General features: G+C 41.6%; 2 pseudogenes; both read right to left on the minus strand.

Annotated features, from left to right (window-relative positions):
• Positions 1–774: 774 nt before the first annotated feature.
• LOC138845037 (uncharacterized) lies at positions 775–2,683 on the minus strand (annotated as a pseudogene).
• A 2,683-nt stretch (positions 2,684–5,366) lies between these two features.
• Positions 5,367–12,535, minus strand: LOC149122551 (F-actin-capping protein subunit alpha-2 pseudogene; annotated as a pseudogene).
• Between the last annotated feature and the right edge of the window lie 2,565 nt (positions 12,536–15,100).

A 15,100-nucleotide genomic window follows, 5' to 3' on the forward strand; every position in this document is an offset into this window, starting at 1 on the left:
GGAGTGCAGTGGAGGATGGCCCAAGTGCTTGGGCCCTGCACTCCATGGGAGACCAGGAGGAAGCACTTGGCTCCTGGCTTCGGATCAGGGCAGTGTACTGGCTGTGGTGGCCATTTGGGGGGGTGAACCAATGGAAGGAAGACCTTTCTCTCTGTCTCTCTCTCTCACTGTCTTAATTCTGCCTATCAAAAAAAAAAAAAGAAAAATACAAATATCTAGCAATAGGATAAATAGCCGATCTATTCTTAAAATGGAATAGCATACAAAATTAAAATGAATACACTACGGCCACATGCAATAATGTACAAGTCTTTAACATGTTGAGTGAAGCAGGACACCATTCATGATGTATGATTATACATAAAGCATGCAAAAACTACTTTATGACATTATAAGCCAGGGAAGTGGTAATCTTCGGAGAAAAAACTAACTACTCTTTATTACATAGAGTACAATTAGAAAGTTCAGAGATATTTTCTCTCTTTTCAGGAGAGACTGATGCTTATAACCACTTTATAATTTGCCTCTGCATGTATTTTTTTAAAATAAAGTATGAGTTAAAAACTTTAAAAAATAGTTCATAGCTGGTAAGAGTTGACTAACAATAATTACACCCATTTCATATGCTAGTAAACAGTAGTTATGTAATATGGTACTCAACAATCTTGACTATGTTTGTCATTAAAAATACATAAACGTGTAAAACATGCTTTCTTTACAAAACCCTAAAAGTTAACAATAACTTGGGTATACTTCACAAAATAATCAAATCATTTACTGCATTTCCATCTTTTCTGCTTTATGAGTTCTCTGATGGGAAATGAAATTTATCTTAATGAAAGAACTTACCACACTCATTACAAACATAGGACTTCTCACCTGTGTGAGTTCTCTGATGTACAATGAGATTCGTCTTCTACAGGAAGCACTTTCCACATTCATTATGTTCATATGGTTTCTCTCCCATGTGAGTTCATTGATGATGAATGAGATAAGACTTCCTACTAAAAACTTTCCCACTTTGAGGACATTCATAGGATTTCTGCCCTGTGTGTATTTTCTGATGTACAGTGAGGGCTGCTTTCTGGCAAAAGGACTTCCCACATTCATTACAGATACAGAGTTTCTCCCCTAAATGAATTCTCTGATGTAGATTGAGATTTGTCCTCTGACTGAATGACTTCCCATGTTCATTACATTCATATGGTTTTCCCCCTGTATGAGTTGTGTGGTGATCAGTGAGGTCTCACTTCATTCTAAAGGCCTTCCCACAGTGAGGACATTCGTAACATTTCTCTCCTGTGTGTGGTCTCTGATGCGCTACAAGAATTGTCTTTTGGCAGAAGGACTTTCCACATGTATTAGAAATATAAGATTTCTCCTCGTTATGAATTTTCTCATGAAGAGCGAGGGTTGTCTTTTGGGAGAAGGGTTTCCCATACTCATTACAAATATATGGCTTCTCCCCTGTGTGAGTTCTCTGAGGGACAGCAAGGTTTGCGTTTTGGTGAAAGGACTTCCCACATTCTTTACAAATGTTGAGTTTCTCCTCAGTATGAATCCTCTGACGTAGAGACAGTGTGGTCTTCATGACTTTCATACGGTTTCTCTCCTGTATGAGTTCTCTGAATGAGGTCTGACTTTCATCTGAAGGCATTGCTACATTATGGACATTCATACCATATCTCCCTTGTATGTGTTCTCTGATGACCAGTGCGGGCTGTCTTTAAATGGAAAGACTTACCACATTCATTGCAAACAAAGGGTTTCTCTCCTGTGTGAGTTCTTTGGTGATCAATGAGATATGACTTCCTTCTAAGTGCATTTCCACATGGATGGCACTGATAAGGTTTTTCCTCTGAGGGAATTCCCTGATGCAGAATCAATACTGACTTCCTGCAGAAGGATTTTGCATATTCAGAGCATGTGTTTTTTTCCATATTAGTTGCTCTTCTCCTTTTATGGTACACAGGTGAGCTTTTCCCCTCTGTATGCTCTGCTATGTGTAATTGTAATTAAGCCTCCCATTTTAAGGAATTATTTCTCACTGCCATCATATCCAAATGACTGACTGGAGTTCCCATCTTCTGATACTGCGTAAGCCCTTCATTATGACTGAAAGCCCTGACACTTTGAGTATTGGATTTGACTTGAGGATGAGTTTTCTCTTGCTTTGTACTGAGGAATGATTTCCAATATCCATTATACTCACTGAGTCTCTTTCTTGCTGGACTTAGATTATTGATGATCAGTTTTGAAACACTTTACAAAATCTTTCCATGAGTATCATATTCAGGAGGTAAGATTTTTAAATTAACGGAGTTTTTTCCTAGAGTGATTGACTTTGACTTTTCATATATGTGACTCTTCTCTTTAATTGGTTTCTTATGGTTGATGCATACAATTGATCTAGAATATTTATCATTATGTTCCTTGAATCTCACTGAAAAGTCTTTGGTTTTCTGGTTCTCTTCTAAGATGTGACCTACATTGGTGTCCATGGCTCTTCTCCTCATTCCAAGTTGAGGATCACATCAAGCTTGGTTATGTGACACTCCACAGAGATGAAGTGCCAATAGTTCTCCAACATGTCCATGTAAAGAGTCTGCTGAGCAGGATCTAGGTGCTGCCACTCTTCTTGAGTCAAGTCCACGGTCACATCTTTGAAAGACAATCATCCCTGTTCCACGATTTTGAGATTTTCAAGAGATTGCCGGTCTCTCCTTTGGGGTCCTCTTTAGAAAAGGGGTGGTTCCTGAGCACTAGACGAGGATTCCATGGATGGAGGCTGCCTGGGTTGCCTTGGATCCTCTCCAACTGGACAAACAAGACCTACCGGTGTGTGTGGGCCACAACATGCCTACAGGAAGAACTGAGGAGGCAACTGGAGAAGTGTCCCAGCAGCAGCTGTCTCAGAAGAGATGACTTACACTAAATTATGATGTTACCAGTCTTGTTAGCCTCCTCTTGTTCCTGACTTTGTCATGTCTTCCCTTTCCCAATTCCCAATCCATCTGAGCTGGAGACAGCCCACCTTCGGCCAGGCGCCAGCAGACTGCACCTGTGTACTCTTGTGTGGACGGTACTTCTGTGTTCAGGATTATATGTATTACAGTTTGCCTTGTTATAACACATTGGTGCCTTTTTGATAAAAATAACTCAGAGACCCTTGGAATTCAAGCTAATTTACATAGCTGTCACAAGAAAGCACTAAATGAATTTCTGAAATAATTATTTTCATTTAATTTCAGAATATTAAAAGAGAATTAGACCTTAACCTTGTTTAACAAAAGTTTAAACACTTAAGTTAGCTAAATAACCTTCTCAAAAGGTTTAAACACAATGCATATAGAAAAATGCTTTCCCTCTAATCATGTTACAGAAATGGAAGAGGTGAGGGTGAAGGCAAACAATTTCTCCAGTAATATATCTGGCTAAATCCATTGACCACCTTAAACTAGAACTTTTATTATTGACCCCATTTAAAAATAATTGTGCAAATATCAAAAATTACCCATTTCTAAACTGAAAACAATTGTAGAATTACGTAAAATATTTTTTAAACACCTCAAAAATTGATAACCATAAACTTCATTTTAAGAAAGGCCTAACAGGCCGGTGCCACGACTCACTAGGCTAATCCTCTGCCTGTGGCACCAGCACCCCGGGTTCTAGTCCCGGTCGGGGCACCAGGTTCTGTCTCAGTTGCTCCTCTTCCAGTCCAGCTCTCTGCTGTGGCCCAGGAAGGCAGTGGAGGATGGCTTAGGTCCTTGGGCCCTGCATCTGCATGGGAGACCAGGAGGAAGCACCTGGCTCCTGGCTTTGGATCGGCTTAGCGGCCACTTCGAGGGTGAACCAGTGGAAAGGAAGATCTTTCTCTCTGTCTCTCTCTCTCTCACTGTCTAACTCTGCCTGTCAAAAGAAAAAAGAAAGGCCTAACAGAAGTAAATACAAAACAGAAAGTAAAGTGCATTTTGTTGCACGTGACCAGATCCTGTTTTCTTTACTGCTGTGTAGTATTCCATGGTGTACATATCCCATAATTTCTTTATTCAGTCTTCAGTTGATAGGCATTTGGGTTGATTCCATGTTTATGCAACTGTGAATTGAGCTGTGGTAGACATGGAGGTAGAACTAGCTTTCATATGCTGATTGTATTTCCTTGGGTAAATTCCCTGGAGTGGGATGGCTGGGTCATATGGTAGCTTTATATTCATGTTTCTGAGATATCTCCATACTGTCTTCCATTTTGACTTTATCAGTTTACATTCCCGCCAACAGTGGATAAGAGTATCTTTTCCCCCACATCTTCACCAGCATTTGTTGTTTGTTGATTTCTGTGTGAAAGCCATTCTAATTGGGGTGAAGTGAAACCTCATTGTGGTTTTGATTTGCAATTCCCTGAGAAGGCCAGTGGTCATGAGCATTTTTTCATGTGTCTGTTGGCCATTTGGATTTCCTCTTTTGAAAAATGTTTAAGTCCTTTTCCCATTTCTTAACTGGTTTGTTTGTTTTGTTGTTGAGTGTCTTGATTTATTTATATATTCTGGTTATTAATCCTTTATCAGCTGTATATTGTTAAAGAAACAACAGGAGTCATTGTGTGCTAACTTCCTATGCAGGACCTCTGTCCTCAAAGAGTCGTATTATGAAATGTAACAGTAAAACTTATTCTCAAAGAATTCATTTTAGCATATTAAGTGAAGGATATTCTTATGTCACACAAATTATAGTTATGTCTAAGTGCTCACAAAAGATATGTCATTCCTAGCTTCCTCTTTAAAGATAATTAAGTCTCAAAAAAAAGTGAAATTACCATGGAGATGCAAAGATTTTGAACAGTCCTTGTCTGGACTGTTGAGGAACAGCTTTTGCTCTTATTTTTTAGATTTTTGTTTGTTTGTTTTGATTTTTTTCTCTCTTTCTTTTTATACCTCATACAAAGTGCTGAACTCTATTCTTAGAATAATCTTCTGCGTATGAAGTTAAATTAAAATAGATCTTACTTAGTAAAGAAAACAAGACTGGGAATGGGAGAGGGAAGGGGAAGAGGGCTAGGAGTCTGGATAGAAGGGTGGGTATGGTGGGAAGAATTACTAGGTTCCTAAAGTTGTACTTATGAAATGTATGCAAATAATAAAAGAGCAATAATCCACTACATTTTTTAAAAAAGTAAACTAAAGCCATTTTCAATACTTTCTGAAATGAAAAATAATGGTTGACTAGCTAAGCTGTGTGCTTTAATCAAACTATTTAACTACAGTGATTTTAAATGGCAACAGCCCATCTGGGCATCTTGGCAGTTCTGAATACTTTTGCAAAAATTTTCTTTTTTTTAATGCAAAAGACACTAAAGTGTGATGTGGTTATGCAGTGTTCATCTGTGAATTCTCCATCTCTTTGCTAATCTTGTAGCTAAGGATCTTGTTCCAGTCAATCTTACTGCATGTAACTGGCAACTGCATGCAACTGGCTTTGAAAGTAGTGTCTGACATTATCTGATAACTCACTCATGACAGTCTCATATTCATTTCCCACAGTTTCTATAATTTTTGCAAGTTATTTTGCTATTTGTGCCTCATTAGATTCATTGTGGAATCTTGTAGGTCTTTATGACTCACTAGCTGAACATTGCCATCTTCATAGTGATGAACCTGGATTTTCAAGATAACAACCACATGAATGATTGAAGGTGTGACTGTAAACTTCCACTCTGATCTCCAGTGACCATTCCAAAAATTTTTTGCTTAAAACTGATGGTTTTCTATGCATGCAATAATGGTTTGCTGTCCATCTATCTTTTTACCATATACAGTGCAGACCCCCTTTGGATAATGTTCTTTTACATAAGCACAAAGATCAGTTTCTACTGAACTTCTCCCTGATGCAATCACATTTTCTTTTTGCTGGATCTCGGATCAGTTGCTTACTTTCTGAAGTGACCAAATGTGAAACAAAGTCTGTTTACATATACAAAGTCTGTTATCAATATGCAAATACATGTGCTACTCCTTCGCTGAGAAAATTATAATTATTAAGCAGTAACTGAACATCATTAAATACCTCATTAAGTTCTCCAGGAGGGGCATGAATGATGAATTTTGCTGCTATAAGCACTGTCTCCTCATCAGACAACTGCTCAGATCTGCCATCTAACATTTATTGTTTCTTGATTTCTGTATGTGAGCCATTCTAACTGGGTGAGGTGAAACCTCATTATGGTTTTGATTTGCATTTCCTTGATGGCTAGTGATTCTGAGCATTTTTTCATGTGTCTGTTGGCCATTTGAATTTCCCTTTTGAAAAATGCCTGTGAGAGTCTTTTGCCCATTTCTTTACAGGATTGTTTGTTTTGTTGTTGAGTTTCTTGGGCTCTTTATAGAGTCTGAATGTTAATCCTTTATCAGTGTCATAGTTTGTAAATAATTTCTACCATTCTGTCCATTGGTTCTCAGTTTGCTGAAGTTTCTTTTTCAGTTCAGAAGCTTCTCAGCTTCCTGTAATCCCATTTGTAAACTTGGCGTTGATCGCCTGGGCATGTGGGGTCTATTCCAAGAAGTCTTTGCCTATGCCAATGTCTTTCAGAATTTTCACTATATTCTCCTCTAGTTATTGGATGTTATGAGGTCATAAATTTATATCCTTGATCCATTTTGAGTTGGTTTTTATAGAAGATGTAAGGTAGGGATCTTGTTTCATAGTTCTGCATGCAGAGATCCAACATTCCCAGCACCATTTGTTGAAGAGGCTCTCCTTACTTCAAGGGTTGTTTTTAGCTCCTTGTCAACGATTGCTTGGTTATACATGTGTGGATTGATTTCTGGAGTTTCTATTCTTCATTTGATCTTAGCCAAAAGGCTGAGAAGCAATGAAGTTTCTATTCTTGTCCATTGGTCTACATGTCTATTTTTGTCAAATAAATAAAAAAAGTATATATAGTTTTCCACAATTATAATGTTAATAGACATATCTTAAGATTGTTTTTAGGCCGGCGATGTGGCTCACTAGGCTAATCCTCCTCCTGCGGCGCCGGCACACCGGGTTCTAGTCCCAGTTGGGGCGCCAGATTCTGTCCCGGTTGCTCCTCTTCCAGTCCAGCTCTCTGCTGTGGCCCGGGAGTGCAGTGCAGGATGGCCCAAGTGCTTGGGCCCGTGCACTCGCATGGGAGACCAGGAGGAAGCACCTGGCTCCTGGCTTCGGATGGGCGCAGCGTGCTGGCCGCAACACACCAGCCGTAGCGGCCACTTGGGGAGTGAACCAACGGAAAAAGGAAGACCTTTCTCTCTCTCTCTCTCTCTCTCTCTCTCTCACTGTCTAACTCTGCCTGTCAAAAAATAAAAAAAGATTGTTTTTAAGTAAATTGAATAATTTAATATTTTATTAACAGAGTTTCTAAAACATAAAGACCCTGTATTTGGTAAATAGAATTAACATTTCAAAGCCCATGATAAAATCATACAAAATCTACTCTCCTCTAAAGTTGGGCCCCTTCATTGGTCCTGTTTAAATAAAAAAAAATATTTTCCTTTTAACAATGTTTAAACTGCGTTTGCTTTAACTATTTCCATCTACTTACTAGCATTGCCTTAGAACATATTCTAGTTGTGATATTTTGTTTTTATATTATTATAAATCCGGGAATTGTCTGTAAAACATTATGGTTAGCATAACGGGGAAAGCTGCCGCCTGCAGTGCGGGCATCCCATATGGGCACTGGTTCAAGTCCCAGCTGCTCCACATTTAATCCAGCTCTCTGCTATGGCCTGGGAAAGCAGTAGAAGATGGCCCAGGTCCTTGGGCCCCTGCACCCATATGGGAGACCCAGAAGAAGCTCCTGGCTCCTGCATCCGGATCAGCGCAGCTCCAGCCGTTGCATCCATCTGGGGAGTGAACCAGAGAATGGAAGACCTCACTCTCTCTCTCTCTCTCTCTCTCTCTCTCTCTGCTTCTCCTTCTCTCTGTATAACTGACTTTCAAATAAATAAATAAATCTTAAAAAAAAACAGTATTGTGGTATTTGTTTACAGGTATAAAATACTTATAATATGATCTACATTTTTTATATATTCAGAACTTAAGTTTGCCTTTTCATCACAGGCAATGTAGCTATGATTAATAACAGCAATTGCTGATTAATAAAGCTGTAGAATAACATAGAGGTTGGGGCTAGTGCTGTGGCACAGTAGGTTAATCCTCCACCTGCAGCATCCCATATGGGTGCCAGTTCTAGTCCTGGGTGCTCCTCTTCCAATTCAGCTCTCTGCTGTGGCCTGGGCAAGCAGTGGAAGATGGCCCAAGTGCCTGGGCCCCTGCACCCATGTGGAGGACCCAGAAGAGGCTCCAGGCTCCTGGCTTCAGATAGGCCCAGCACCTACCATTGTGGCCATTTGTGGAGTGAATCGGCAGAGGGAAGACCTTTCTCCCTATCTCTTCCTCTCACTGCCTGTAACTCTGCCTGTCAAATAAATAATTTTTTTGACAGGCAGAGTGGACAGTGAAAGAGAGAGACAGAGAGGTCTTCCTTTTCCATTGGTTCACCCCCAAATGGCTGCTACCACCGGCGCACCGCACTGATCCGAAGCCAAGAGCCAGGTGCTTCTCCTGGTCTCCCATGCAGGTGCAGGGCCCAAGCGCTTGGGCCATCCTCCACTGCCTTCCTGGGCCACAGCAGAGAGCTGGCCTGGAAGAGGAGCAACCGGGACAGATTGGCACCCTGACTGGGACTAGAACCTGGGTGCCAGTGCCGCAGGCGGAGGATTAGCCTATTGAGCTGCGGCGCCGGCCAATAAATTTAAAAAAAAAAATAATCTATGAACATTTATAACAAAATAGAGTGGGGCAGTATGTGGTGTCAGTGGGTTAAATTGCTGCCTGCAAAGCCAGGATTCCATGTAAGCAATGCTCTGAGTCCCAGCTACTCTGTTTCTGATCCATCTCCCTGCTAATACACCTTGGAAAGTAGCAAAAAATGGACCCCTGCCACCTATGTGAGTAACCACTGGAGTTCAAGATTCCTGTTTTAAGCTTTTTGCAGCCTCAACTATTGTGACTATTTGGGGAATAACCACTCAGTGGATGAAAGATCTGTCTCTGTCTCTCCCTCTGTCTGTAACTCTGCCTTTCAAATAAATAAATTGTAAAAGAATAATACACAAGGCTTTAAAATACGGATAACTGAACTCTGGTAGCAAAGTACAAGAAGAAGTGACACAACGTGAATTGCCTCATGTGGATGTGATTGTGGGCAGGTCAGTAGCTAGATAGCAATGGCTTATCTGTCCTTGTAGCAGATGTAGAAATCTGAGGCTCAGCATTCTGTGTATAAAAAAGCCGTGTATAGTTTTAGATGTTAAAGCTGTTACTTATGCTGTCTTACTAAATCTCTAGTGCACAACAGTGCTGTTTTGGTGTGTATGATTTTTTTAATGGTATGAAGGTTGAAGTGTTTAAAATCTCAAGGCAGCATAATATGGGAACCACCTAAACTCTGAACATGAGTCACCTTCCCAGTTTTTCCAGACCCAGACAGTAGCAAAGAATTAACTGAAAATCCTTGACTTGACTCACTTGTTTATTGGTGACCATGATTTACACCTGACAAGTCTGTTACCCTATAGACTGACGTACTCCGAATGTGTGTGTGTGTATACTTAAAATATGTGTGTATGTATATATATGTAAAATACATGTAATTTTATTTTATTTGAAAGACAGAGAGACAGGTCTCTCATGCATTGATTCACTCTCCAGATGCCTGTGAACATCCAGGTTACTGAGCAAGGCCATACCCGGAGCCAGGAACTCTGTCTGGGTCTCCCATGAGGGTGGCAGCGATCCAGCCACTTAAGCCATCACTTGTTGCCTCCAGGATGTGTATTAAAGGAAGCTAGGATTGGAGACAGAACCAGGACTTGAACTCAGACACTCCAAGACTGGATGTGGGCATCCTTCCGCTGCACCAAATGTCCCTGTACCCCATGTACATTTCTCTTGCTCCTTATGCTAGCAGGCTGGGAACTGATTTTAGATTGTAGTGTAACTGAAACTGCCTTTCAAGGTACATAGGAAATGCTGTAGTAAGTGAATTAGTTGTAGACATGAGTAGAAGTGAAAGGCAAGGAATTATTAATGCCTGAAAGAGAAAACCTTGGGAAAGAAGTGGCACAGCACTGAATCATGGTAAATAATGAATATACTATAAGAGAGAGAGATCAGGGTAGTCAGAAGGCTACTGCATGCAGAAAGCTGAGTATAATAATGCTATCCATCTGTTCTCTACCAACTCCTGATTTGAAGAGAGATTTAGACAATCATAGATGAAAGTCAAATTGAAATATTACTTAGCAAGACAAGGATAGGCCTAAAAGAAAGCTTATTTAAGCAACTAATTGCAGAGAGTCTGGGGCTTATTATTTTCCCTTTTAATTTTTTACTTATAGCCATCCTAGGGGTATGAATTGAAATATCACTATTTCGGGGCCGGCGCGGTGGCGCAGTGGGTTAATGCTCCGGCCTAAAGCTCCGGCATCCCATATGGGCGCTGGTTCAAGACCTGGCTGCTCCGCTTCCTGTCCAGCTCTCTGCTATGGCCCAGGAAAACAGTAGAAGATGGCCCAAGTCCTTGGGCCCCTGCACCCACGTGGGAGACCCGGAAGAAGCTCCTGGCTCCTGGCTTTGGATTGGCACAGCTCCGGCCATTGCGGCCAATTGGGGAGTGAACCATCAGATGGAAGACCTCTCTCTCTCTCTCTCTCCCTCTCCTCTCTGTGACTCTCAAGTGAAAAATAAATAAATCTTTAAAAAAATGATGTTACCTATTGGTGGTTTGAAGCCATTCTTTACTATTTATTTATTTGTTTGTTGTTTATTTTATTTATTTATTTATTTGACAGGCAGAGCTAAAGACTTTGAGAGAGACAGAGAGAAAGGTCTTCCTTCCGTTGGTTCACCCCCCAAATGGCTGCCACGGCCAGAGCTGCACCAATCCGAAGCCAGAAGCCAGGTGCTTCCTCCCAGTCTCCCATGCAGGTGCAGGAGCCCAAGCACTTGGGCCATTCTCCACTGCCCTCCCGGGCCACAGCAGAGATCTTGATTGGAAGAGGAGCAACCGGGACTAGAACCGGTGCCCATATGGGCGGAGGATTAACCAAATGAGCATGGCGCCAGCCTGTAGCCATTCTTTATAAAGTTAAGGAAGTTCCCTTCTGTTTATAATCCACCAAAAGATTTTATTGTGAATGTGTGCTGGATTTTGTCAAATGTTTTTTCTCTAAGTCTTAATGTAGTTATAGGATATTTCTCTTTTAACTTGGGTTGTAACAGATTACATTACTTGATTTTTTAAAAGATTTTTTATTTATTTGAAAGTTACACAGAGAGAGAAGGAGAGGCAGAAAGAGAGAGAAAGAGAGAAAGGTCTTCCATCCTCTGGTTCACTCCCCAATTGGCCACAATGGCTGGAGCTGCGCCGATCTGAAGCCAGGAGCCAGGAGCTTCTTCCTGGTCTCCCACACAGGTACAGGGGCCCAAGGACTTGGGCCATCTTCTACTGCTTTCCCAGGCCATAGTAGAGAGCTGGATTGGAAGTGGAGCAGTGGGTGTTGAACCTGCATCCATATGGGATGCTGGCACTGCAGGCGGCGTCTTAACCCACTACGCCGCATCACTGGCCCCACATTATTTGATCTTTAAATGTCTGACCAGCCCTGCAAACTTAGAATCAGTCCCACTTGGTCATGTTACATAGTTATATTTGCATATCATTTAGTTTTTTGGTGTTTTTTTTGTTGTTGTTGTTTGGTTTTGTTTTTTTGTTTGTTTGTTTGTTTGTTTTTTGACAGGCAGAGTTAGAGAGAGAGACAGAGAGAAAGGTCTTCCTTCCATTGGTTCACCCCCCAAATGGCCACCACAGCCGGCGCACCATGTGATCCGATGGCAGGAGCCAGGTGCTTCCTCCCAGTCTCCCATGGGATGCAGGGCCCAAGCACTTGGGCCATCCTCCACTGCCTTCCCAGGCCACAGCAGAGAGCTGGCCTGGAAGAGGGGCAACCGGGAAAGAACTGGCACCCCGACCGGGACTAGAACCCAGTGTGTCGGCGCCGCAAGGTGGAGGATTAGCCTAGTGAGCCACGGTGCCGGCCTATCATTTAGTTTTATTTGCTAATATTTCATTGAGGGTTTTTTATATTTATAGTCATGAGAGATACTGATCTTCTTATTTGTTTTGTAATAGTTTTGTTTGGTTTTCTTATTAGAGATAAAGCTGAGCTCATGAATGAGGAGGTGCTTTCTCTGCTTCTGCCTTTGGGAAGAGATTGCAAAGAGTCTTCCTAGCATTTTTAGGTTGCTGTTTTCTTGGTTCAGCTTTTGCTTGCTGGTTGTGAAATTTTTGCCTGCCTTCCTGAGTTTTGATGGCCTTGATTCTGAAATTTCTGTTTTTATTTTGATGTCTCTGTGAGCATGGAGCTGCTTACTTCCCATTTTATTGAGGCCATTGCTGATTTTGTAGAAGAGTCCCAGCCTACAGGTCTGCCATCCACGATGCCCCTGAGCCACTCTAAAACTGGTTTGTGACACGTATTCCCTAAACCTAACTACAGGTCTTTTGAGTGTATCAGGCATTTTTTAAACCATAAATGTATCCTTTCTGGGAAGCTGTTTTTCCCGTCACAGCCTTCAGAAAGGATTTAACGCTTTACCCTTGGAGTCATCTCTACCCTAAGGTCCTGCCTTTGTGATGTAGCCTTGGGGTTGGCATTTTCTTGAAATTATGTTTTAATATTCATTACTTTGAAATGATAAAATAATTTCTTTTTCCAAATTTGTAACTCAGAATTTCTGAGCTCTTTTTGTCTTCTTAAATGCATTTATTAGCTAGTCAGCTTAGATTTTTTCATGTGTGTTTAATCAGATATATCAACAACCAATTCACTGTTCAAAATTTTGCCCAGAAATCTACTCACACAAATTTGCAGTTTAATTCTATGCATTTTATGATTCATAAAATTTTTTTTAAAGATTTATTGATTTACTTGAAAGAGTTACACAGAGAGTAGGAGAGGCAGAGAGAGGGAGAGAGAGAGGTCCTCCATCCGCTGGTTCACTCCCTAGTTGGCTGCAACGGTCAGAGTTGTGCCCATCCAAGGCCAGGAGCCAGGAGCCTCTTCTGGGTCTCTCATGCAGGTACAGGGGCCCAAGGACTTGGGCCATCTTCTGCTTTCACAGACCATAGCAGAGAGCTGGATTGGAAGTGGAGCAGCCGGGACTCGAACCAGCGCCCATATGGGATGCCGGCACTGCAGGCGGCGGCTTTACCTGCAGAGCCACCGTGCCAGCCCCGATTCATACAATTTTTAAGATAACACATTTATCAAATAATTTAATGTTATGTTTCCAATAATCTACACTTTTATCACCTATAACAGTTACCTGTGTTCTATCATCCAGGCCCAGAGCTATTGCCACAAATGGTGGGTGATTTTTATTCTAGTATACTGTTATAGCGACTACTTTCTTTGTAAATGGGCCATTCTACAAGAATGTTAGAAATTATTGTAAAATTCAGTGTCAATTAAAAAAATATATTTATCAGTCCGTAAGTGGCCAATTCCCATAATTTGGGTTTAACTTAGTAGAACTTAGCTCTAATGTTTGGGTCAAGCCTAGGTCTACATCTCATATTTCTGATCTGCCTTGGGCCAGTGGCTACCCAAGGCATGTTCTTCTTAGGGCAGAAAATGGGAACACAGAGTCACAAACCCAAATGTGCTAGTATATGAGGAGCCTTCAACAAATTCATGCAAAATGTGTATTTTGAAAAAACTATGCATGCCTTTCAAATTATTTTTGCAGCAACAGAAAGTTAGTTTTTAACTTTATTTTCCATACACTTTAAAATTTTTCTACATATGTCCAGTCCCTATCAGGGGCATGCATTCAGATATCCCCTTGGATATAACAAGTCACATACCCATTCATCAGGGTGGGGTGAGGATGCCTATATTAGGAGGAGAAGAAATGTTTGATAAGCAGTAAATCGAACTCTTATTCAGTTACTACAGAGCGGCATGATTAGAGTTACAGCAAGTATATTCAACATATTTTGTTTTCCTACTGGATGAAAGGTCTTCAAAATGTTCTCACATTTTTAAGAGATTTTTGTTTCTTTGAAAGGCAAAGTGACATGTAGAGTGAGACAGAAATCTTCAGTCTGTCCAGCTGTTTCACTCCCTATGTGACTGTAATAGCTTGAGCTGATCCAGGAACTCCATCCAGGTCTCCCAAGTTGGTGGCAGGGACCCAAGAATTTAGACCATCATTTGTTGATTTTCTTGGATTATTAGCAGGAAACCGAATTTGAAGTAGAGGAACTGGGACTCAAACCAACACTTTGATACGGGGATGCAGGAACCTCAAGAAGTGACATAACCTGCTGAACCACAACCACCAACCCAACATGCCAATACTTTTTATGTCAGGTCAATGCGAAGTTTAACATTGCTAAAAACTTAAACAGAGCTATTCAAATCTTAATCCCTGGAGAAACACTTTTGTCAGCATTCAGGACTTACCTTAGACTAACTGAATCATACGTACATTTCATTTTAACAAAATCATTGAGTGATTTATATGTCAGTAAACTTTGAGAAGCACTGATATAAGCAATACACAATTTTGAAAAATCTTTCTGTTGAGAGGACTGAGCTTTTATTGTATTAATATTTCCTAATAAGCGGCCGGCGCCGCGGCTCACTAGGCTAATCCTCCGCCTTGCGGCGCCGGCACACCGGGTTCTAGTCCCGGTCGGGGCGCCGGATTCTGTCCCGGTTGCCCCTCTTCCAGGCCAGCCCTCTGCTGTGGCCAGGGAGTGCAGTGGAGGATGGCCCAGGTGCTTGGGCCCTGCACCCCATGGGAGACCAGGAAAAGCACCTGGCTCCTGGCTCCTGGCTCCTGGCTCCTGCCATCGGATCAGCGCGGTGCGCCAGCTGCAGCGCGCCGCGCCAGCTGCAGCGCGCCAGCCGCGGCGGCCATTGGAGGGTGAACCAACGGCAAAGGAAGACCTTTCTCTCTGTCTCTCTCTTTCACTGTCCACTCTGCCTGT

This window comes from Oryctolagus cuniculus, chromosome 13 (assembly GCF_051225735.1).
Source record: "Oryctolagus cuniculus isolate XC-2025 breed Fujian yellow rabbit chromosome 13, ASM5122573v1, whole genome shotgun sequence".
NCBI lineage: Eukaryota > Metazoa > Chordata > Mammalia > Lagomorpha > Leporidae > Oryctolagus > Oryctolagus cuniculus.